This window comes from Desmodus rotundus, chromosome 8 (assembly GCF_022682495.2).
Source record: "Desmodus rotundus isolate HL8 chromosome 8, HLdesRot8A.1, whole genome shotgun sequence".
NCBI classification, from domain to species: domain Eukaryota; kingdom Metazoa; phylum Chordata; class Mammalia; order Chiroptera; family Phyllostomidae; genus Desmodus; species Desmodus rotundus.
Window position 1 is genome coordinate 11798633 of NC_071394.1, and position 22920 is coordinate 11821552.

At 45.4% G+C, this 22920-nt stretch overlaps 1 long non-coding RNA gene across 1 annotated transcript; it reads right to left on the reverse strand.

Annotated features, from left to right (window-relative positions):
* Positions 1-1655: 1655 nt before the first annotated feature.
* LOC123477862 (uncharacterized) lies at positions 1656-4415 on the reverse strand. Its single transcript, XR_006652883.2, has 3 exons — positions 4284-4415; positions 3249-3324; positions 1656-1805 (listed from the first exon to the last, which is right to left on the reverse strand). It is a non-coding gene; the product is annotated as an uncharacterized lncRNA (long non-coding RNA).
* Between the last annotated feature and the right edge of the window lie 18505 nt (positions 4416-22920).

Consider the following 22920-nt stretch of genomic DNA (forward strand, 5'->3'; position numbering starts at 1 on the left):
GAAAATGGCCCCTTGCGCTAACCTTGGACACAAGATCCTCTGGAGAGCAGGGAACACTGGGACAAGGCAAGGGTAGCTGATGCTTGATCCCCATTGGAGGCTTTGCTTCATTTTCCTTGGCGCAAAAGCCTCAGATATCCAGGGCCTCTCACTGCCCTGAGAGCCCTTCCCACCGTGCCTTACCTAGTCCAGTCTTGGTTTATTCAGTGACTATTATTTTCAAGAAAATTGTTCTGCCCCCTTCCTTTCACCATCAATCTTACTAAAATACTCCTCAGGAGACAGTGTGGTGGGGTACGAAGAACCACGGGCTTTTGATTCAGTTTTGGCTGGCCATCTTGGTCCTTTTGCTCATACCAATGGGAACTTGGGCAAGTCACCTGCTATTCCTGAGCCTCCATTTTCTTAACTTTGAGATGTGTATAGTAATACTGAATTTATAGCTTTATCGAGAGAATTAGATGAGATACAAAGGTTACCTGAAAAAAGCCCAAGAAATGTTATTTCTTCCTTCTTGTCCCATCTTATACTTCCTGTGCATTAGAATCTGGGGAATTTAAAAAAATATACCAATGACAGGGGATCCACCCCACCCCCCACTGGCAATCGGTACTCTTTAAAAGCTCCTCAGATGACGTGGCTAAGACCCATTGCCCTCAGTCGGTGCTGATGAAGAGTTTGCTACCTTGTGCTCCAGGCTGCTTCTCTTCCCATCCCTTTAGGCCTCACTCCCAAAGTTAATCTATCTTCGGTGTTTTTATCTGACAAATAGCAGGTGGTTAATGAAGGCTCTCGTGAGGGATCCCGCCCCTGTGTCCTGGATATTTGTTTTCATTGGCACCTTGCTAGGAGTAGGGCCATATTCTCTAAAGGCTCTAGGGGAGGGAGAGGGTGGGTAATGTTTACTGAAATGTTGTGGCTGAAAATGACATTCTCTGGGATATTGACCTAGAGTCAAAGGGGCCAGGTAGAACTAGTGATTCAGGTGGGCAGACTTCCGGTCTCCCTTCAGCAATGCTGAAGCAGGAAACCAGGCAGCTAGGCTGGGATGAATTTGGTGAATTTAGAAATTAGTGGATGGGGTGACTCCAAGGTACCATGGACAAGTAAGGTGTGCCTGACCTTGAGGTGTGGCTTGGGCAGGGAGGCAGATGTTGATAACAGAAAATGGCTTCTTAGGGTCATTCTCCCTCCCAGCTACCTCTTACAAGAAATCTTCTAACTGTATACTCTTGACCCACCTGAAGATCATGTACACACATTCCTACACGGCCCAAAGCATCCTGCATCTCTCTCTCTGAGGGTGTTCTCCTGCCAAGGGAGCTTGGTTTTCACTTGGTGGCAGGCTGGAAGTCCTGGGAGGTGAATGGCTTTGGTGCCACCCTTATGTGGATGGGTGGGAGTTGCTAGATGAACACCCAGCTTCCCTGCCCTCGGGTGGCACAATCCTGAGGCATGTTCTACAGTTTCTTAGCGGCTCTCCTGTGTGACTGAGCCCAGATGCCCGCAGTGACAATACTCTCATCATAAAACTTTTGGTGACTTTCCTCCCTTCCCTGTCTCCTTCCCTGTCCTTCCTGGGATCACCTTGCAAATAAACTACTTGGACCCCAATCCCCATCTCAGGGTCTGCTTTGTGGGAAAATGTCTATCTTACATCAGCCTTTTTTTATTCACAGGAGATTTACATCTCTGTTCACACACTCGTCTCGTGGGATGAATGGGTCAGATTTTCTGGGGACACATTATGGAGTTCACCTCATCATGTCATCACTGTTTTGCACGTCTTCTCTTCTGGAGACTTTCTGGATAGAAAGAGGGAGGAAATCATGGTAAGTGCAATGTTTTCCAATCCACAGGTTGTGACGCAAAAGGAGTTCCCATATCCAGTGTTTTAAATGAAAGAAAATGAATATGACATATCAGAGTGCACTATGCATTGTGAGGGTACATATGGCCATGTGAAAATTTCACTTCAGTCGTGTGTGGGTACACTCACAGGTTGGTGAAATACATTTCCCAGCGTGAATCATGGTCAGATATTTTGGAAGCTGCTGCCACAGTGGGCCTCTGTGGTTTTGCTTTCCCATGATCCTTTACTTTTTCCTCCAATAACAACATCTCAAGATTCCTTTCAACAAGAAAGGAGGCTACACCCCTAATTGGACATAGTCTTGGACTGTCAATCAGGGTGTTTTTGTCATTTGGTCAAAAGACGGTCACAGGACCCATGACATGTCAGTCAGATGATTGCTCCAGGGAACCTAAATCTACAGAGTACACACGAAAGGGTGGGAAATGGTTGAAGATGCTTCATTCAAAGGGTATGTCTGCAAGTTAAGATCCATTTTTTCCCCTGCTACCTGGGTCCTTGGACTTCCTCCATTGTTTTTCCTTCCAAGATTTGGTTGGTCAGCCACTGGGTTGGTTCTGTGAAGTGTCTTTGGACCACTTCTTTATTTTTTGCCTCTTTCTGTTGCTAGAAACCAGAGAACCCTTCCATAGCTGAGGGCTCTCCCTAACTCTACAGCTTCCGGCCTGTGTGATGGAAAATTACTTAACTTTGCTAAGTTTCTATGCCAGATTGGAGGGTATAGACGATGTTTATATGACCACTGGCCCTAGACCCTCAATTAATGGCAGCTACTAGGGTGGACCAAATTTCGTCTTTGTTTTACTAGTGATGGTGGTCCATTTATTAAGTATTAAGTGTGGAGTGAATGAATGAATCTATATGGCAATGCAGATTTTCATAAGTAAAATACATAGCTTAAATTTTTAGACAGTTACAACCCTTTGGGTATTGAACATGTGATTTATTATTCAAAAACTTAATATGAGAAAATCTTTATAACCTGGGGTTAAGCAAAAGAGTTCTTACTAATGATAACACAAGCATAATCCATAAGAGAAAAAAACTGATAAATTTGACATCATTGAAATGAAAAACTTTGCTCTGTGAAAGACAGTGCTAAGAGAATATAAAGACAATCTAGAGACTGGGAGGAAATACTTTGCAAATCACATATCCAACAAAGGGTTGGTGTCTAGAATATATAAAACTTTAGAAACATACAGCAGTTTAAAATAAGTAAAAAGCTTACATAGACTTATCACCGAAGAGGGCATATGAAGAGCAAAGTAGCACATTACAAGATGTTCAGTATCATTTGTCATTAAGGAGAAGCAAATTAAAACCATAATTAAATACGACTACATATCTTAGAATGGCTAAAATAAAAACATACCAAGTGCTGACAAGGATGCAGAGCAACAGAAGCTCTCCCACATTGCTGGCAGGAATAAAAAAATGGTTCAACTACTCTGGAAGACAATTTGATAGATTTTTATAAAGTTAAACACACACTTACTCCATGGCCCAACTCCTGAGAAATGAAATGAAATCTTATGATCACTCAAAACCTGTACGTGTATTTAGAGCAATTCTGATGATAATCACCCCAAACTGGAAACAACTCAAATGTCCTTCAGCAGTTGACTGGATACCCAAACTGTGCTATGTCCACCCAATGTCATAAAACTCAGTAACAAAAAGGAATGGACCATTGTTGCATCCATCCAGTACAGTCACCGCTGGCCACATGGGCCTAGGCTGGGCAATACTGAAGTGTGGAATGAGTATACACTACACACTAGATTTTGAAGACTTAGTGCAGAAAAGAATGTAAAATATCTCAATAATTTTTATGTTGATTCCATGTTGAAATAATACTGCTTGGATACATTGGGTAATAATAAAAATAAAACATTATTCAATTAATTTCACCTATTTCTTTTTACTTTTAAAAGTAAATTAGTAGAAAGTTGTCATTACAACACATGACTTGGGTTATATTTTTATTGGACAGCACTGTCTGGGCGACACAGTGGGGAGGTCTGGGTGTTTCTCTCTCCCTCTGGACAGGCAGGGGTAGGGTGGCCCTTCTCAGGGTGAGCAGGGCCCACCCCGGCTTCTGCATTTGGAGGCGGCTCCCTCCCTCCCAGTCTGCCTGAGGAGGTCAATGTCACTTTCAGCATCTTCCTTGCCTGTGGGGTTGGCTCTGCCTGACCTTTGGAGGAGAAGAAAGTGAGGGCGGGAGGAGGCAACGTCTAATAGAGCTGGGGTCGGGCGGGGGATTAGATGCAGAAGAGCATCAGCTTTGTGGATGGACTCGAGTTTGAATTCCATTTTAATCGCCAGCTCGCTGTACAGTCCTTGATCTTTCTTAACCCCAGTTTCTTCACATGCAAGAGAGAATAACAGCACCCAGGGATTTGCTTACCTCATAGGACTGTGGTGGGGATAAAGAGGACAGGGCCTGGAGAGCACCCAGTAGGCCTTCAGGTAATGATCATTTTGCTCTTGATTTTCCTGCTTTGTTGGTGTTTGCTCTCCCACCTCAGGCTCCATTCCCTCTGGCCCCACCCGCCGCATAAACACCGGCACTCTGCCCAACTCTTCTCCCTGATTCAGCACTGAGAAATGCCTAGGCAAGCGTTCGCATGAAGCTGCTTGTCAGCAAACACCCACTCCTGTCTCCACTCTCGCCGTGTGTCAGAGACAGGCCCCGACTCCACGCGAGGTCCTGGTCGTGCCAGCTCCCGGGCTGATTCACACATATCCCTCTGTGCAGACTTCAGGACTGAGCCCCCAACCTGTGAGATTAGCAATCTGCAGCTCCCCAACGGTGCATCAACCCAGGGCAAAACCGTCTTCTCACCGTCCACAGGGGTTGTGTTACAGAGCAAGGCAGGGGGTGGTTCACGATAAATTATTACAGAAAGGATTCCCCCTTTCTGTCTCTGGAGGTTCCTTCCCCCCCCAATGCCCACCTGCTAGGTTCGCAATGCCCGCCGCCAGAGGAAAGACGTCTCTCAATGCCAGAGACTGGTGAAAAGGAAAGGAATCGTTTATTTAAAAGTTACACAGACTTAGAGTAATGGCTTAATGTCTTCAATAAGATACTAAAGCCCTTTAGAATACCCACAGATGCACAGTCCTTCCCTCTCCCTGTACCCAGTCCAGGGTACCGTGTCTCAGGAAAAGAAGTAAAAGTCCATGATTCAGGCTCCCAGCACCATCAGCTGTGTGGCTGCTGCAATCTCCAGTTAATCCAAAGCCATGCGGCACCTTCTCATGGCCCACCAGCAAGAGTCCTTCCTCCCCTTTTCTTCCCGGCAAAGTCTCTCCTGCTCCCTAAGCCGCGTGGCAAAAAGAAGCACTCCAAAACCTCGTGGTCCTCTTCCTTTCCCTTCAGAACCGCGTGGACCTCTATCTATCTACTTGCTTCAGAACTTTGTGGTTCTCCCCTTTTTCACTTGCTTCAGAACCTCGTGGTTCTCTCTATTTACTTCGCCAAAGCTGCATGATCCTCTCCTTTCTCCCCCAAAACCTTGTGGTCCTCTCTCTTCATCAGAACCGCGTGGACCTCTATCTGTATACTTGCTTCAGAACCTCGTGGTTCTCCCCCTTTCCCTTCAGAACCGCGTGGTCTTCCTATTCACTCCAGAACCGTGTGGTCCCCTATTTACTTCAGAACCGCGTGGTCTACTCTTTCTATGGCTGCTGCGCCTAGGTTTAAATCCCAGCGCCCATCTTCCTTTGCAGCCCCATTTCCAACCCCTCCTACAGTCAGTTACACCTGCCAGCATCCCCGTATTCTTCCAGCATTACTGGGCTGCCATAGTAAGTCTGGGCAGGTGTGGCCCCATGGCATGGAGCCAATCATCTCCACGCTCTCACACAGGCCCTGTAACCAGGGGGAGTTGCTTCCCAGTCCCATCTTGGGTGGAAGTCACTTCCATGCCCCTGGCTCAAAGCATGGCCACAGGTATTTAACATATCTATGAAACCAGTTAAAGGTTATAGATATGTTAAATGACTGTGCCAGTGGTTAGCTGCAAAGCTTTTGCTACCCAAAACAGCTCTGAATGGCCCTGCTCCATGTGCCCCATCCCCCCTGACTCAGGCTTATGGGGGTGAGGACACCATATATATATTTTCTAATATTTCCTGGACACCTTGAGGTCTGGACCCCATTACAAATCCCTTTTTGGGGCCCTCCTCTTGGCTGCACCCTGCTTCAGTTGCAGCGATTTTTCTAGATTCAGTTTCAAAGGCATAAAAGCCTTGCTTTCAAACATTTAGTCGGTCTGCCTTTTCCACTTTCTTTCCTTTGCCCTTAGTGTCAGCTGAGCTTTGACTGTGTTATTCTTGTTGTTTACCTCCCGCTGCTCAGCATTAGCATCCGATATTAGGTAGGTAGAATGTAGCCTTCCCAGCCATATGAATTTTCGTCAAAGGAACGATGAAGGACCTGTCTGGGCAGGCTATAGTTATGAGGCTCTGGGGAAGGGAAGTTAAATAGACATGAGTGGTTTCTTGGGGTTCGCATGTGATGGTGGTCCCTGGGAGGGCCCTCTTGATCACCACCAGGGCTATGAGAGCTGCAAGGTACTCACAGATCCCAAGTTCAGAGGGCTGCGTCTTAACGAGGTCAGAAGCAGGCCTGGAGTGAGACCTCAAGCCATCACAAGAGACCCTATTCTGTGAAAGGGGCACTGTGGCATGGTGGTTGAGCACATGGGCTTTGGTATCTGGCAGCTCTAGGTTTGCCTCTGGGTTCTGCCACTTAGGAGCCTCCATGGCGCAGAATCTAATCTTCTTGGGCCTCAGTTTCTCATCTGTGCCCTGGGATCAAAATACCAGTTTCACAGCTTGTGGTGAGAAAGTCCTATCGGTCATTTGCTGAGCTGCAGCAACGGGCCAGGCACCATGTTCACTGCCCTACAGGGGTTTTCAAGTGTAGTCCTTACGGCAGTCTCACAGAGCGGGTATTGTTCTTCTGTTCACTTTACAGAGGAGAAAATTGAGGCTTCGAGATGTTAAATAATACATCTAAGATCATACAGTTGGCAAACATAGGACTGGGGACTTAAATTCTAGCAGTCGGCCTCACGTGCAGCCTGATCTGACCTTCTCTAGCCTGTGCTCAGTGGGGACAGGGAAGGGAGGTTGTGAGCACCAGGGGTAGGGGTACAGGCAGCTGAGAGTCCTCCCCTGGGGAGCGGGAGGAGGCAGAAGGTGGGACTGGCTGAGAGCTAAAGCTCTAAGCCTGCTCCATGCCCCATCAGGCTTCACTTACAGAACACAAGCTCAAAGGTGAAATTTGAGAATGTCAGGATGGCCAACGCAGAGCCTTAAACCCCAAGAGCCAGGTCTTCTGAGGGTGGAGTCCGGTGGGACTGCACTGGTCCAATACTTATGAACTTGACTCTATTTTAAATGCTTTTAATGGCAGAAACTTTTCTGAAGTGAGAAATAAATGCTTACTTTTTTCTTTTTGATCTTTTTTGGTGGGTCTTGCTACATATTGAGTTTTTAAAATTGGGAGTAGATTCATCAACACGGATGTGTATTTTAAAACACTAAGCGCCAGCTCAGCCCGTGTGCCTCAGGGGAAGTGAGCGCTGGGCAAGCGTGCTTTGCACAGAGTCTCTGCTGCCCCATCAGCAGCCACACTAAGGGCACTGAGGACTCCTGAGCTTGCAGCACTGTCCCCTGCCAAGCATGGTGAGTGTTTGGTTCGTGCCTTCTTTGGGAGGTAGAGTAGTGCTGAGGCTAATGGCTGATTCTATGGAGTCCAACTACTTGGGTTTACATTCCCTAAGCAGTCCCAGTCCTTGGGGTTGTTGAGCAAACTCCCGACTCTGCCACTTTCCAGCCATTTGCCCTTGGGCAAATTACTTAACACTTTTGAACCTCAGCTTTGCCATCAGTAAAATAGCCATATGCATCCATTTCCTATGACCCCTTGAGGACGGTGAATGGAAATGGTATGAAAAGCCCCGAGCACAATGACGTTGAGCAGTGTCATTGTTCCTGAGTTTAAGTACAAGTGCCAGAACTCAAGGGGTGTGTGTATGTGTATGGGGGAGGGGCAGGCAGTTAATTATTAAACCAGAGTAGCACCAGGCATAAGAGGAATAAATGTATTCTGAGAATTTTTCTCCATAGTTCATCACCTAATAACAACACTGGAGATGTGTTCCTCCCTTTATAGCTCGCAAAGCACTTTCTTAAACGCCATTCAATTCAAGCTTCGCAACAGCCCTGCAAAGCAGGAAGAACAGGAACTTTATCATACAGATTGGGAAATCAAAGGGTTAGCGATGAACAACTTAACAACTGCTCATTTATTCAAAAGTCATTTAAGGAGCACTTACTATGTAGAAGACACTATGTTAGGTTTGGGGATGAAAATGAATAAGAGAATTTTTTCTGCCCTTTTGAAGAAATTATTGTGGCTCAAGGACAGCTACAACAGGCTTCCAGGAGGATGCTGAACATGGGGTGTAATGTATCTGTCCGGATAAATCAGATGATGCAGAAACAGCAACAACAAATGTCAGTGGCTTTAAAAAAGCAAAGACTTATTTTTTGTCCATGGTGTTGGTCCATCACGGGTCCGCTAGTGGCTCTGCTCCATCTCATTTTCACTCCAAACCAGACAGATGGCTCAACCACAGGTTGGAACATTGCTAGTTGTTGTGGCAGGAAGAAACAGAGACCTGAGATGGGGAGGTCTCACACCAGCAATCAAATTCTCCACTCACGGGCCAGACTGTTAAGGCGGCCTCACCCAACCACAGGGGGCAGGGCAGGAAGTAAAATTCTACTAGGTGCCCAGAAGGCAGAGAGCTAGACATATTTAGTGAACAGATTCACAACTACTCCAGCTGGGCAGGCTCTGAAGGCTGGATAGCAATCAGGTGAATATCGATGGGAGACAGGAGGAGGGGTGAAGACAAAGTGGAGCCTTAGAGACATGGAGGATGGGGTGGGAAACAATGGGGGAGACAGGAGTGCAAGGCATTGGGGGGCATAGTGAGTCTGCCCATCTGGCTGGAAGAATTTGATTCAACAGTTTGACAACTACTGACTCAGTTCCTATTGCATGTTAAGTGATGGGGATGCAGGGAAGGAAAAGCACGGTACCTAACTTTGAACACCTTACAGTCTAGAAGAGCTAGATTTTGCACGGAGAACAAAGAGAATCAAAATATGAGAAAGAGTAGCCAGTGTTTATGTTTGTCAGGTACTTTTGCAAGATCTGTATGTATCTGAGCTCATTTTATCATCATTGTAGCTCCACTAGGTGGTGCTTTTATTACCCCCGTCTTATAGGTGGCAAAACTGAGGCATGGAATGGCTGTGCAATAGCAGATGTGGGCTCCAAATCCAGGCACTCCGAGTCCAGCATCTGTGCTCTTTATTGTGAAAGCTTCACTCTACTGCTTTTTGCTTGATAACTTGTGAGTTGGGGCTGCGCCTTGGATGAATCTTGGATGGCAAGTAGTTTTGCCTTGAATTCCAAAATGATAGATTGTTATTGGCTGCCTGAAGCTCCGTATTGGGATGGTTTCCAAGACCAAGCTGGGACTCAGGGAGGAAAGAATGATATGATTAATTAGTAATGCCCACCACGGGCATGAGAAGTGGAGTTGTCAGCACGATATATTTGGAAACCCTGGTCTATTTAAAGCCTAGAGCAAGGTGAATTTAATCAATTTATTTAAAAAATAAAGAAAGTCAAAATCAAACACCTAATTCACTGACTGTGTTCCTCACTGTTCAATCTGTTTTCTTACTTTAAAGCTCTATCGTGTATATGGCAGCAGAGGTACCCCTTGTTTGAACACTTACCTTTCCTTCCTGGAGATTAATGTTTAAAATATCAAAACTGCAATCCCTCAGGCAAACATAACACCTTAATTGTCAAACAATAAAGATGTCAGCCGTGGCAAATGTTCAATCCATTGTGCTCCTGGTGCAGTCATCAGCGGGGATGGCATGACAATGAAAGTAATAAAAAAAGGACTCTAACTACTGAATCCAATTTCTGTACAAGAAAGAATTCATCAGTTGACTCGGGGAATTCAGCCGTGAGAGGATCCAGCTGCAGACTGCATCATTATTGGAATTTCCTGCCTGGAAATGTTGGAGGCTCTCCTCTGCAGGGCAGGTTCTAGGATCACTGCCTCCCCCAACCCCACCCCAAACTCTTTTCTTGGCTTTTCTTTCCTGGGTACCACTCCTCCCTATGCTCAGATTTTTGATTCTTGCTATTCTTTCCTAAGCATTCTGAGGAATGGATTTTAAATTCTAACCAAGAGCTTAGTGCTCAGCTGATAAATAGGTTACCTCTTCTGGGCCAGCTTTGATCAATTGCTTATGGCTACTGGAGTGCTGAGTTGAGAAGGTTTGTGATGGACTCAGCCTGAAAGCATATTGGGATCAATTAGTGATGTCTGCCCTGGGACTGGGTTAGGAACAATAACTGTGTAGGCTCCCAGTGGCTCGGCCAAAGTAGAAAGCCTGCTCTGTTCTTCCAGCTGTGATGTTAGTCAATGAACTTGGGGTTGGATCCTAGGAGATGCTAGTTCACGTCCTGTCTCTTCTCCTTCTATGTGAATTGTGAATGTGTCACTTATCTGCTTTCAGGCTGAGTAAAACTTCAATAAATACAATCCTCCTTATAAAATGGTTATAAATATTCTAGGAATGATGCACATTCATTCAAGAAATATTTGTTGAGCACAGTGTTTGGTGCTGGGGATACAGTGGAGATACAATTGGATGTGGTTCCTGCCCACACAGAGCTTATTATGGTCTAGTGGGGATATATTAGTTTTCCACTGCTGCGTAACAAATAACCACAGATTCAGAGGCTAAAACTACACCTGTTTTTATGTCTCACTTTCTGTGGGTCAGGAGTCTGGGCCCAGCTTAGCTGGCTCCTCTGCTCAGGGTCTTACAAGGTTGCAGGCAATGATGTCCACTCAGTTGTGTTCTCATCTGGAAGCTTGGCTGGAAAAAAACCATCAGCTTCCAAGCTCATTTAACTTGTTGGAAGAATTCACTTTCTTACCGTGATGAAGCTATGGACCCTGGCTCTGGCTGGCCATCAGCTGGATTCCTCTGCAGGTCCTCTGTGACCCATGACAACTAAAGGCCTCCTGCACTTCCTTGTCACGTGGGTTTCTCCAATATGGCCAGTTATCTCATCGAGCCAGCAAGAAGTGTCTCTCGATGCAGTCTACTGAGGTGGGGGTCTTACAAAACCTCATGTAACCACAGCAGTGACATCCCTTCACCATGCTGTATTCCATGGATTAGAGCAAGTCACAGGTCTGGCCCATACTCAGGGTGGGGGGAGATGATACCAAGGCATGGATGATAGGAAGTAGGAAACATTGGGGGTCACTTTAGGGTCTCCCCACTGCACAGACATACAGTTTATTTATGAGTATATATGTAAGGGAGCTGCCAGGTTTGTCCAGGAAGTATCCAGCCATGTCATTGAAAAAATAGAGACATTTGTTGAAGAAGATACAAGATACAAGAAACATTGTACATAGGACAATGACACCTCAAAGCAGCACCTTGGAACCTCACACAATTCTCCCAGTTGCCATCAGCTGCCCCATCATATTTTCCTGAATCTTATGGGCAGTCTGAAATCTCTTCCCTTTCAAAGGTGATTTTAGTTTTTGGAAAAGGCAGAGGTCACAGGGCACCAAATCTGGGCTGTAGGGGCCCTGAGTCACCTGGATGATTTGATGTTTCACCAAAAAATTGTGCACAAGATGTGATGCATGAGCAGGCATGTTGTCACGATGAAGCTGCCAATCACCATTTGCCCATAATTGTGGCCTTCTGAATCATCCAAATAGTTTCCATGGAGGAGTGCTCAAGTTTAACACAAAACTTGATGCAGATTTGCTGCTCTACTCACTCAGTCATTTTGAATGCAATGGCCACACAGTACACATGTTCACTCAACGGCGTCTACCGCCCCTACTGACTAGGACAGTGAAGTTGTCATTGTTTGTGCATTGTTTGTGCATTGTTTGTGCACTCTAGTCCACTCTCTTTGGGAGCCAGGTTACATCGATGTCACGCAAACCATTCTCATTGTACTAACAATGGCTGACCAATTGTAGACAGAGAGGCCAAGCTGAACGTGGTCAGCCTGTCATAAGGTAGAAAGTGTAGCTTAGAGAGGGGCAGGTGGGACAAGCACCAAAATGCTATGGTTCTCATTAGCAAGTGACAGACGACAGGAGCCAATGGAGTGAAGAGCTGAGTGGTACTAATGGTATGCACTGGTGTGGCCATGGTCAGTTACTTAGAAGAGGTCGGGCTTGAGATGGCGCACGCAGGGTGAGAAGAATTTTAGTAGGCAGCAAGGAAAGGGGAAGACAACTTTTCATCAGCGTTCAGGACAGACCTTGTTGTATATATACAAGAATAACAATAGTGTGATAATTGCTATGACAAGGGAGATTAAAAGTGCAAGAAAGTATGTATCAGGGCACTGGAACAGTCTCAGGGTTGTCAGGGAGGACTTCCTGGAAGAAGTGATTTTTTTTAAAGCTGAGACCCAAAATTAGAACAAGTCTTTAGATAAGGTCTTTTCAGCACTGATTATGGTGACACTCTTCACACTTACTTTAGGATCTCTTTTTTGTTAATGCCCCCCAAAGAAAATCACCTCCTGGGCTCAGATTGTGTGCAGGGGCAAGGAGATCAGTATGAGGCTGGGAGGGTGGTAGTGGGTGGGAGTCTAGTGATGTCTGTCCAGCCATGTCAATTCCCACTGATGGTTCCCTGGAAGGATGCAAAGCCAATGGTGGCTTCCCAGGCAAAGTGGGGAAAGCATCATCTGTTTCAGATTGAGCCTGTGGCTGAAGGATCTATGGCCTAAACAAAGCTGCTCCGTTCCACATGGATCTGTTCAGAAATAATGAGAGAAGTAATCATTGTCATCCAAAGTCATGCTTTGTTTCATTAAGCTTTTCACAGGCATCACTTGCCATTATTAGGACTAATGCACCATACTTTTGCACACTTGCTCTGTGACAGACACTGGCTAAGCCCCAAGAGCTTGTGTTGAATGATCCGTCTCAAAAAGGAGCTTCCTCCATGTTTTCTAACACCAGAAACGCTGGTGAAAACATTGTCTTCCCCTTTCCTTACTGCCTACTAAAATTCTTCTCATCCTGCGTGCACCATCTCAAGCCCGACCTCTTCTACATAACTGACTATGGCCACACCAGTGCATACCATTAGTACCACTCAGCTCTTCACTCCATTGGCTTCTGTCATCTGTTACCTGCTAATGAGAACCATAGCATTTTGGTGCTTGTCCCACCTGCCCCTCTCTAAGCTACACTTTCTACCTTATGACAGGCTGACCAGGTTCAGCTTGGCCTCTCTGTCTGTAAGCCCTCTCCCCCTCTGCTCACGCCTCGACAGTGCAGGCAGATGGGATTTCCTAAGGTTCAGCCTTGACTGCATCACTTTATCACTCACAAACTTTCAACACCTATTCTCTAATCCACCCATCTCACTTCCAGCAATTTATTCTTCAGCTAGACTTGCCCATGTGTGAAATGAGTACGTATAGACTGCTGTATTCCTTGCAATAGCAACAAATCTGAAGCACCTGCATATTTAGCAGTGGGAGCTTGGTTGGTAAGGCCCAGCACACTTACAACAGTGGTTTATAAGCCTGGTTGCACATGCAGGTCACCTGGGTGTGGTATGTTAGGACAACCACAGATTCTCTGCCATTCCTCCTACTGAGATGGAGTCAACTTCCCCTTCTCTTAAATAAGAGTAGTCCTTTGTTTAGGGACTCACTTGACCAATAATAGACTGGGATCAAATAGATGATCTGAGATCTCCAAGGCTAAGTCATAAGAAGCCTTGTAGCTTCTGCACTGGCCTCTTGAAGCTTTAGCTCTTGCCTAAGCCAGCTGCCATGTAATAATTCTGACTATCCTGAGACCACCATGCTGTGAGGAAGCCCAGGCTATATGCATGGAGAGAGAGAGAGAGAGAGAGAGAGAGAGCTGTTGTACCCAGCTGCTGCTGCAGCCAGCCCAGTCCAGGCACCAGACATGGGAGTCAGGAAGCCTTCTTGGATTTTCCAGCTTCTGCAGACATGATATGAAGAACAACCAAGGATCCCAGCTCACGTCAGAGTCAAGGCCCCAGATATATGGCTCCAGTCGAGACATTCCAGCCAATTCCCAGACATCCAAGCCACTGTGTCAAGGCCCTCGGTCACTGTGGAGCTGACATAAGCTGTCCCCACTGTGCCTTGCCGGGATGCTGGATCCCCTCCCCCAAATTGTCAACATAATAAAATAGTTCCTGTTCTATACTTCCAAGTTTTGAGGTGGTTTTTTTTTCCCCTAATAGAGAAATAGATAACTGGAACTCCTGGGGAACTTTCAGAATCTCCCCACATCATTTTATCTCTTTTTTCTTTTTAAAATTATTTATTTATTTTATATTTTTATTGTCCAGTTACAGTTGTCCCCATTTCTCCCCATTACTCTCCCCTGCCCTACCCACCCCCCACCTCCCATATTCAATCCTGCCCCCCCTATTGCTTTTGTCCATGGGTCCTTTATGCATGTTCCTTGATGACCCTTCCCCTTCTTTCCCCCGTTATGCCCCTCCCCCATTCCTCTGATTACTGTCAGTTTGTTCTTTATTTCGATGTCTCTGGTTCTATTTTGCTTGCTTGTTTGTTTTGTTGATTAGGTTCCACTTATAAGTGAGATCATATGGTATTTGTCTTTCACTGCCTGGCTTATTTCAGTATAATGCTCTCTAGTTCCACCCCTACTGTCTTGAGAATCATTGGTCTATACAATTAAATGTTGTCTGCTCATTTGAAATGAATTTAAAAAGTCTCTTTGTTCTGCTATGGATGCTGTCCAAGTTATATCATGGAGAGAAAAATAGAAAGTTACCAGAACAATTTTTATACATATATATATGTGTGTGTGTATATATATACATATATATATATGTATATGTGTGTGTGTGTGTATTATTTCTGGAATAAAGTGGTAAGCGAGCCAATTTGTTACCTCCAGAGAGGGAAACTGAATGGCTGGGGAAGAGAGGAAAAATTTTACTTAATACCCTGTGAATACACCAATTCAGTGGTAAATAAATTCACATTTTAAAATGTGTGAATACACCAGTTCAGTGGGAAATAAATTCTGGCTGTCGTTTACCTGGAAAATTCCAAATCCTTTGGTTGGATCTGGTCTCAGCTTTTATTTCCAAACTTATTATCTTATGACTTATTTCTCTTGTTTTACACTAAAAACTGGTTGTGATAAATAGACTAACCCACCCCCTCTCGCCCCCAGGATGTCCGTGTCCTAGTCCCTGCAGCCTGAGCATATCACCACCTTGTTGGCAAAAGGGACTTTGCAGATGGGACTGAGTTAAGGATCTTGAGACAGGGAGATTATCCTGGACTCTCTGAGCAGGCCCAGTGCCATCACTAGGGGCCTCGGGTGCAACAAGCGAAAGAGAAGAGCCAGGGAAGGAGATTTGGGGATGGAGGTAGAGGTCGGGGTGATGGGCTTGCTGAGTTTGAAGTTGAAGGAAGCAGCATGAGCCAAGAATTGTAGGTAGCCTCCAGGAGCAGGAATAGACAAGGAGACTGATTCTCCCTTGGAGCCTCCAGAAGGAACACAGCCATAGGACACCTTGATTTTAGCTCAGTGAGACCCATTTCAGAATTGTGGTTTTAAGCCACTCTGTTTGTGATAATTTGTTACCACAGCCACAGAAAACTAACACAATGGTGTTCCCTTAGATGCTGTTCCCAGAACCAGGCCTTTTGAGGGAACTTTAATGGAAATAATACAAAAAATTATCCAAAGACAATAACAAATTATTATAATTTTAATCAAGTTAAATGAGGTATAATTTGCATATAAAATAAACAACAAATATACACATTTTATGTGTGCAGTTCAATGAATTTGGCATGTGTCTACATTCCTGTAACCCACCATCCCAGTTGAGATTTGGATCCAGTCTGAATGTTTCCTTATGTCCCTTTCTACCTCCTCCTCCAGGCCCAGGAGACCATCAATTTGAGTTTTGTCACTATACAAATCGTTTTTAACTGCAGGGCTTCTCAGGGTCTGTACTGAGTTAAGAGTATTGTGAACGTCCAAGTGGAGGTGCTGTAGAGCAGGCTGCATCCTCAGGTTTATTTGACCACAGGTCCTTTTGTCCTGGAGCATGTCACAGGGCGAGGGGCTCTCAGAACACACCCAAGAAATGCTTCCTGCACACCTGTCTCAGCTCAGGCATTTCCCCTCCTTGAGTGCCCATCTGTATCCTTTGAAAGAATGTGCTCATCCTTTAAGGCCCGGCTCAAGGATGAACTCCTCCACAAAATAGATCCCTATCCTCTGCTAAGTCCCATATCCTTGGTTTTACATTTCTTGCAGCACATAAATTATGTAATGGTTGGTATTAATGCAATATTATGTTATATTTGCATTATAGATACAGGGTGGGCGAAAGTAGGTTTACAGCTCTTCATATGGAAAATAATACAATAATTAATAACCCAAGAATGAACTCTGTTTTGTGTACTCGCAATTGTAAACCTACTTTTGCCCACCCCTGAACATATATTTTCTAAGAGCAATGCATGATTATTTGCTTTATTATTACATGATTCTCAGGAAATGTGTTCGGCAGGGAGTCAAAGAAGAAATGCTCCAAGGTAATGTTTGAGCTGCCATAGACTCAGGGCCCTCCCTTGATAAAACTTTTCTGAGCTGCCTCAGCAAACTGTAGCTATGTGAGCTTCATGGGCTGATGGTGAATGACTTCCTCATCTTCCTACCTGGTATCCAGCCCAGCGCATCCCCGAGTTGGGTGGACTTTACTTTGGCACCATCTCTCCCATCCATAGTGTTTTCTCTGTCCCCTCTGCCAGTGCCCTTGTTCAGGTTCTTACCATGACTCACCTGCACTATTGCAACCGCCTCCGAAACAGTCCCCTGCCTTCAGTCCTGCTTCTCCTCTGACCTACTTTCCATTCTAATGCTAAGATCCCAATTTTCTTATTCTTCTGCCTAAGAATTTGAACATGGTTGCCCTTTGCTTATTGGTTCAAGTTGGAGTGCTGGCATGGCAAACATGCGCTCTCCATGAGACCCTTTCCCTCTCAAGCTTCACCCGTTACACGTTTCTACGGACCCTCCACTCCACCGCTGGGTGGAGGGTGTCACAGAACTCTGAGGGCGCAGCTTGCCTCTCACAGCGCCATGCTGTTCCTTCCACTGGGTGCTCCTCCCCTTGTCCATCTGGAAGAGTGGAAGGCCTTTCCAAATATTATCTCAGAAGCCCTCTCTTCCCAAGACACCATCAATCCTTTGCTCCATTACACTCCAGCAGTATCTGTATACATTCCTTTGGAATAGCTCTCATCTAGTTGCATTACAATTACAATGTTCTGGTTCAGAGGCTGTCTCTCTAGCTAGAATGTGAGTCTTATAAACATGAGTGCATACTTTATCTTTGTATCCTCAGCCCTTAAAATAGCATCTGGCAAAACATATTTGCGACTAATAATGACTAACACTTCCTTGAATTTTTACTATGTGCCAGGCACTGCCCTCAGTACTTACACGACTTAGCTTGATCACTTCGCTTCACTATGAGGAAGGTTGTTAATGTCTCTGTTTTGCAGGAGAGAAAACTGAGCCTTGGAGAGGTTAAGGAAATTTCTAAGGACACGCAACTGGTAAGTGATATTTGCACCTTAGTTTATTCAATTTTTTTCTTTTAATACAAGTTACTAATATATCTTTTAAAAATATTTAATTTATTTCTAGAGAGAGGGGAAAGGAGGGAGAAATAGAGAGAGAGAAACATCATTGTGTGGCTGCCTTTCACATGCCTCCAACTGGGGACTTTGGCTGTAACCCAGGCATGTGCCCTGACTGGGAATCGAACCTGTAACCCTTTGGTTCTCAGGCCAGCACTCAATCCATTGAGCCATACCAGCTGGGGCAAGTTACTAATATTTCTTGAGTGATGATTGAACAAATGAGTGAATTCAGGAACGCAGTCTGTTATTTGAAAATTTAAAGTGTGTATCTTCAATCGGCAGAGCATGACCATTCAGCTGGCTTGGAAAGGGAGAGGAGGCTACTTTGCCTGAGACCTGCAGAGCCTGCAGATGGGGGGGTAGAGACTCAGAGAAGTGAAAAGACTTGGCCCAGGGTGTGAAGTAGTAAGTGACAGAGTTAGGATTTGAACTCAGCTAGGTTTCCAGTGTGGGGCCCTGAAACTTGGCTCCTGCTTCTGGAAGCTCCCTTCTCAAGGGAAATTCCAACACTAAGGCCTTTCTAGCTGTAGGTTTAAGGAGTTAAGAGGGAGCTCCAAATTTTCTGGGGAAAACCACCCCTGCCAGGCCTCCCTGCTCTACTGTCAACAGCCACGAGGTGCCTGGGCTTTGGGTCCTTTTCTGGACTCCATGTGACCTTAAGAGGAAATCCCAGAATTCCCTGTGCTCCTGGCAAGAAAGGTGTTTCTCCTTCAACACTCACAGCCTCATCTGGTTCCTGCCTTGTGGCCCTCAGCTTCAAGCTCATGTGCCCTTTCTCACTGCTGACCCCAGTCCCCTGGTCCCCAGATTCCTTTGTTCCCACCCAGGTCTTCACATCCCAACACAAGCCCATCCCTTACTGCTCCCTGTCTCTTGAAACTCTGCCCTGTGCTGTTGCCCTGGGGCCCCTGGTCAGCCACCAGCAAAATCTCCTGTATCCTCAAGCATCGTCCCTGAGCGTTGTCTTCGCCTCCTGCCTCCTACAGAAGCTGAATCTCACCTAATGTGCAGGAGCACATGGGCCTAGGATGTGGAGTAGGTATCCTGTTTGACCCTGTGGTCCTTCTAGATGATTCTACCATCTCCTCACTAAAAATGCCAAACTTTAAATCCTCTCAGAAGCCAGCTGGAGTGCTCCCCTTACTGTCCTCAACACCTTGAAGATTTTAGCTCTTGGCTCACTGTCATTCTCTCCAAGACTACTCCTGTCCCAGTTTTTGGTGATTTCACTCTCTGTGTAGATACTCCAGTGCCCTCCAATGATCTTGCCCATCATCTTACTGAGCTGCAAACTCCCTAGCATGGTGCTACCCAGTGGCACTTGGTATTGACGGAACAAATCTTTATCTGCCCTGTCCAGTACAGCAGCCAGTAACCCCGCATGGCCACTGGGCACTTGAATGGAAGCTAGTACAATGGAAGAACTGGATTTTAAACTTAATTTAATTTTAATTAATTAAAATTTAAATAGTCCCACATGGTAAGTAGCTACTGTATTGGATCATACAGCCTGGACCATGAAATCACCACTGATTGTACATCCTTTTAATGCCAGTTTCAAGAATCCCATTCTCTGCCACCTTCTATTTCCCAGTTTAATTCTTCTACTCCTGTCCCCAGTGCATGCTTGGCTCTACTGGGACCTGCAATCTTATTATATTTTCACTGTCCCTTACTTTGTTTGTGCTGTCATCCCTACCCCTACCTTTTAAAAAACCTATAGTCATTCTTATAAAATTCTATAATCTTATAATCTTATTCCCTTGCACATAGCATCAACAAACTTGTCCCTTCCTCGCTTCATTGCAAGTGCCTGGGTAAACTTCAGTCCTTGTGAAATCCAACTCTTCACTCTCTCCTTGTCTCCAGACTTGAGGTTGAACTTGGCTGGAGAAAAACACGAGGATGTTGCTGTGTCCCATGGATGGAATCATTGCTGCTTAACAAGCACACATTTCCCTGGTCTGTTCACCCTTCTACAGAGCTATTTTCAACCTTTCTCCTCATGGTTTACAGACTCTCCCTCTCGTCTCTCTTACCTGTTCAACTGGATTCCCGTTTCAGGAGGAAATCTTAAACAGCAGAGGACACTCCCAGGAGTTCTCACTACCTTGTCTACGGGTTGACCCACCTCCGGGCATGTGTGCTCCACGTTCCCTCACAATGTTGGTGGAACTCCCCAGGCTCGTCTTTGGGGCTGTCTTCTCTTGTGAGCTAGTGTTCACCCTCTTCTACCATTAGAGATGTCTTTGCAATTCTTCCCTCGCCCCCAGCAATCACTAGCGGATCCCGCTTATCAGTATCACCAGTACACAGCCATCCCTCGGTGCCCTGAGGATTGGTTCCAGGACCCCCGCAGATACACAAATCTGAGATGCTCAAGCCCCTTATATAAAATGGTGTAGTGTTACATATGTCCTATGTACATTGTCCTGAATACTGGAAATCATCTCTAGATTATTTATAATACCTAATACAATGTAAATGGTATGTGAATAGCTGTTTACTGTATTGTTTAGGGAATAATAACAAGAAAAAAGTCCGGATGTTCAGTACAGATGCAACATCGTAGGCCTAACAACAAGGTGATTAAAAAATATTTTCAATCTGCAGTTGGTTGAATCTGCGGATGTGGATTCTGTGGATACAGAGGGCACACCGTACCACATGCTGTCAGTTTCTCCTCCTCAGAGCTTTGCATTTGCTGTTCCCTTTACCTGACATGCTATTCCAGTAAACACCCCTAAAGCTTGTCTCTTCGTTTGTTTTGGGCTTTGCACATATATCATCTCCTGACCATACTATTTAAAATTGCTAAACTTCCCCCCTTCCTATCCTGTTTGAATTTTTCTTGATAGTACTTACTACCCCCTGACATGCTAAAGACTCTATCTATCTGAAGGCAGGAACTTTTCTTTTTCTTTTCATTCTTTTCTTTTTTCCTTTCCTTTCCTTTCCTTTCCTTTCCTTTCCTTTCCTTTCCTTTCCTTTCCTTTCCTTTCCTTTCCTTTCCTTTCCTTTCCTTTCCTTTCCTTTCCTTTTTTCTCTTCTCTTCTCTTTTCTTCTTTCCCTTCCCTTCCCTTTCCCCTTCCCCCCTTCCTCCCTTCCTTCCTTATTGCTGTATCTCAGTACCTAGAACTGGCTTGTAGCAATGGTGTGATTTTTCCTTACAAAGAGGGACGGCTGTTCAGAACGATGTCACTACCCATCACTCTCATTCAGAAGTTCTTAGAACAGAGCTTCTCAAACTTTAATGTGCATTTGAATCACCACGGGATCTAGTTAAAATGCAGTTTCTGCTTTGGCAGGTCTGGGTCAGGGCCGGAAATTCTGCATTTCTAACAGGTGCCCAGTCAGAGATGCCCCTGATACAGACCACACTTCGAGTAGCAAGGCTGCTTTGCTCACCTTAAGCCTCGTTCTTCTTTCTTTTTTAAAAAATGTGGAGTGAGCATAAATCCTTACACAGCTTATTTACAAATTTACAACGAAAGCTGACCCCGAGTTCAAGCAGCCCTGTGGGCAGTGCCTCTGTCGCTGCAGGTTGGACGTTTGTGCAGAGCTTCATCCATCGCTTCCTATGCTGTAGCGGGAGACGCTGGCTTGTTAGGCTGGTGAATGATTGTTCACTGTCCTGAGCAGCATGGGCAGAATTAATTTTTATTTTGTGTGTGTGTGTGTGTGTGTGCAAGAATATTACTAGTGATGTTAATAAGTGTCTTAGCAGTCGTCTGATGCCATTTGCCATGTTTTGGCAGGAAATCTGTGCAAAGACAAACCCTGCCTGTCTGCTCAGGTTATGATTACGTCACTCTGCACTGTCCAGAGAACAAGGTGGAGTGTTTCCTATGACGATTACCATCATCAATTAGTTTTAAAGTCACAGTCAGGGCCTCTCTGCACAGTTTGTACAGTTTGTAAATGCCACAAAGAGGCCCAGCTGGGGGTGGGGAGGACTGAAAACCAGTCAGCACCCCTTTGCCAAGCCAGCTGTGATGCCCTTTTTACCTAGAGGGGACGCCTTTTTGCAAATGCCATAAAGCTGGAGAGAGCTGTACAGGAAACGAGAAACCACCAAGCACAGCACTTTGATTTTAGGGATGTGGAGACACCGAGAGCTAGATTGCTTGTTCCAGCTGCCGTCATCATCATCACTGCCACCATCATCATCATCACCGTCCTCATCTAACGTTTACTGAGGACACAGGGCACCGGGTCAATTGCTTTCTGACCATTGTCTCATTTGTTCCCCACAATGACCACCCCAGAAGTTGTTTATCATCATCGTCACTATTATTGTTAATTATAATTTCATCCTTATTTACAGAGATGGAAACTGACACGTGGAGAGGTTAAGCACCTTGCCTCCGGTCACAGAGCTATGTGAAGTGTAATTTTCAAATTGGAGAATCATGACTCTCAGGCAAATAGTAAATGACCCCATGTCAAAGATTTTATTTAACTCACTAATGAGTGAGGAAACAGGTGAGACTCTTATAAGAGTTATACAAAGAACCTTAGAGGATTTAGGCATATGTAGACCGTCTAAGGGAAGTATGGTAGGCTGGATAATCTGCCTTCCTCCAAAGATATCCACGTCCTGATCGGTGCGAACTTGTGAATATGGGACCTTACATGTAAAAAGGACTTTGCAGTATAATTAAGGATTTTGAGATGGGGAGATTATTCTGCATTATCCAGGTAGGCCCAGTGTAGTCACAGCATCCTTATAAGAAGGAGCCGGGAATGTCAGAGGGACAGAGAAGATGTCAGAATGGAGGTAGAGCCATGTGCTTTGAAAATAAAGGAGGGAGCCACATGCCAAGGAATGCAGGGGGCCCTGGAGTCTGGAAAAGGCTAGGCAGCAGGTCCTTTTCTGGAGCCTGCAGAGGGAGCCAGTCCTGCTGACACCTGATTTGAGCCCAGTGAAACTGACTTTTGACTTCTAGAACTCTACAATAAATTTATGTTGTTGTTGTTTTTTAAGATTTTATTTATTTTTAGAGAGAGGGGAAGGGAGGGAGAAAGGGAGAGAAACATCAGTGTATGGTTGCCTCTTGAGTGCCCCCTACTGAGGACCTGGCCTGTAACCCAGGCATGTGCCCTGACTGGGAGTCGAACTGGTGACACCCTGCTTCACAGTCTGGTACTCAGTTCACTGAGCCACACCAGTCAGGGCAAACTT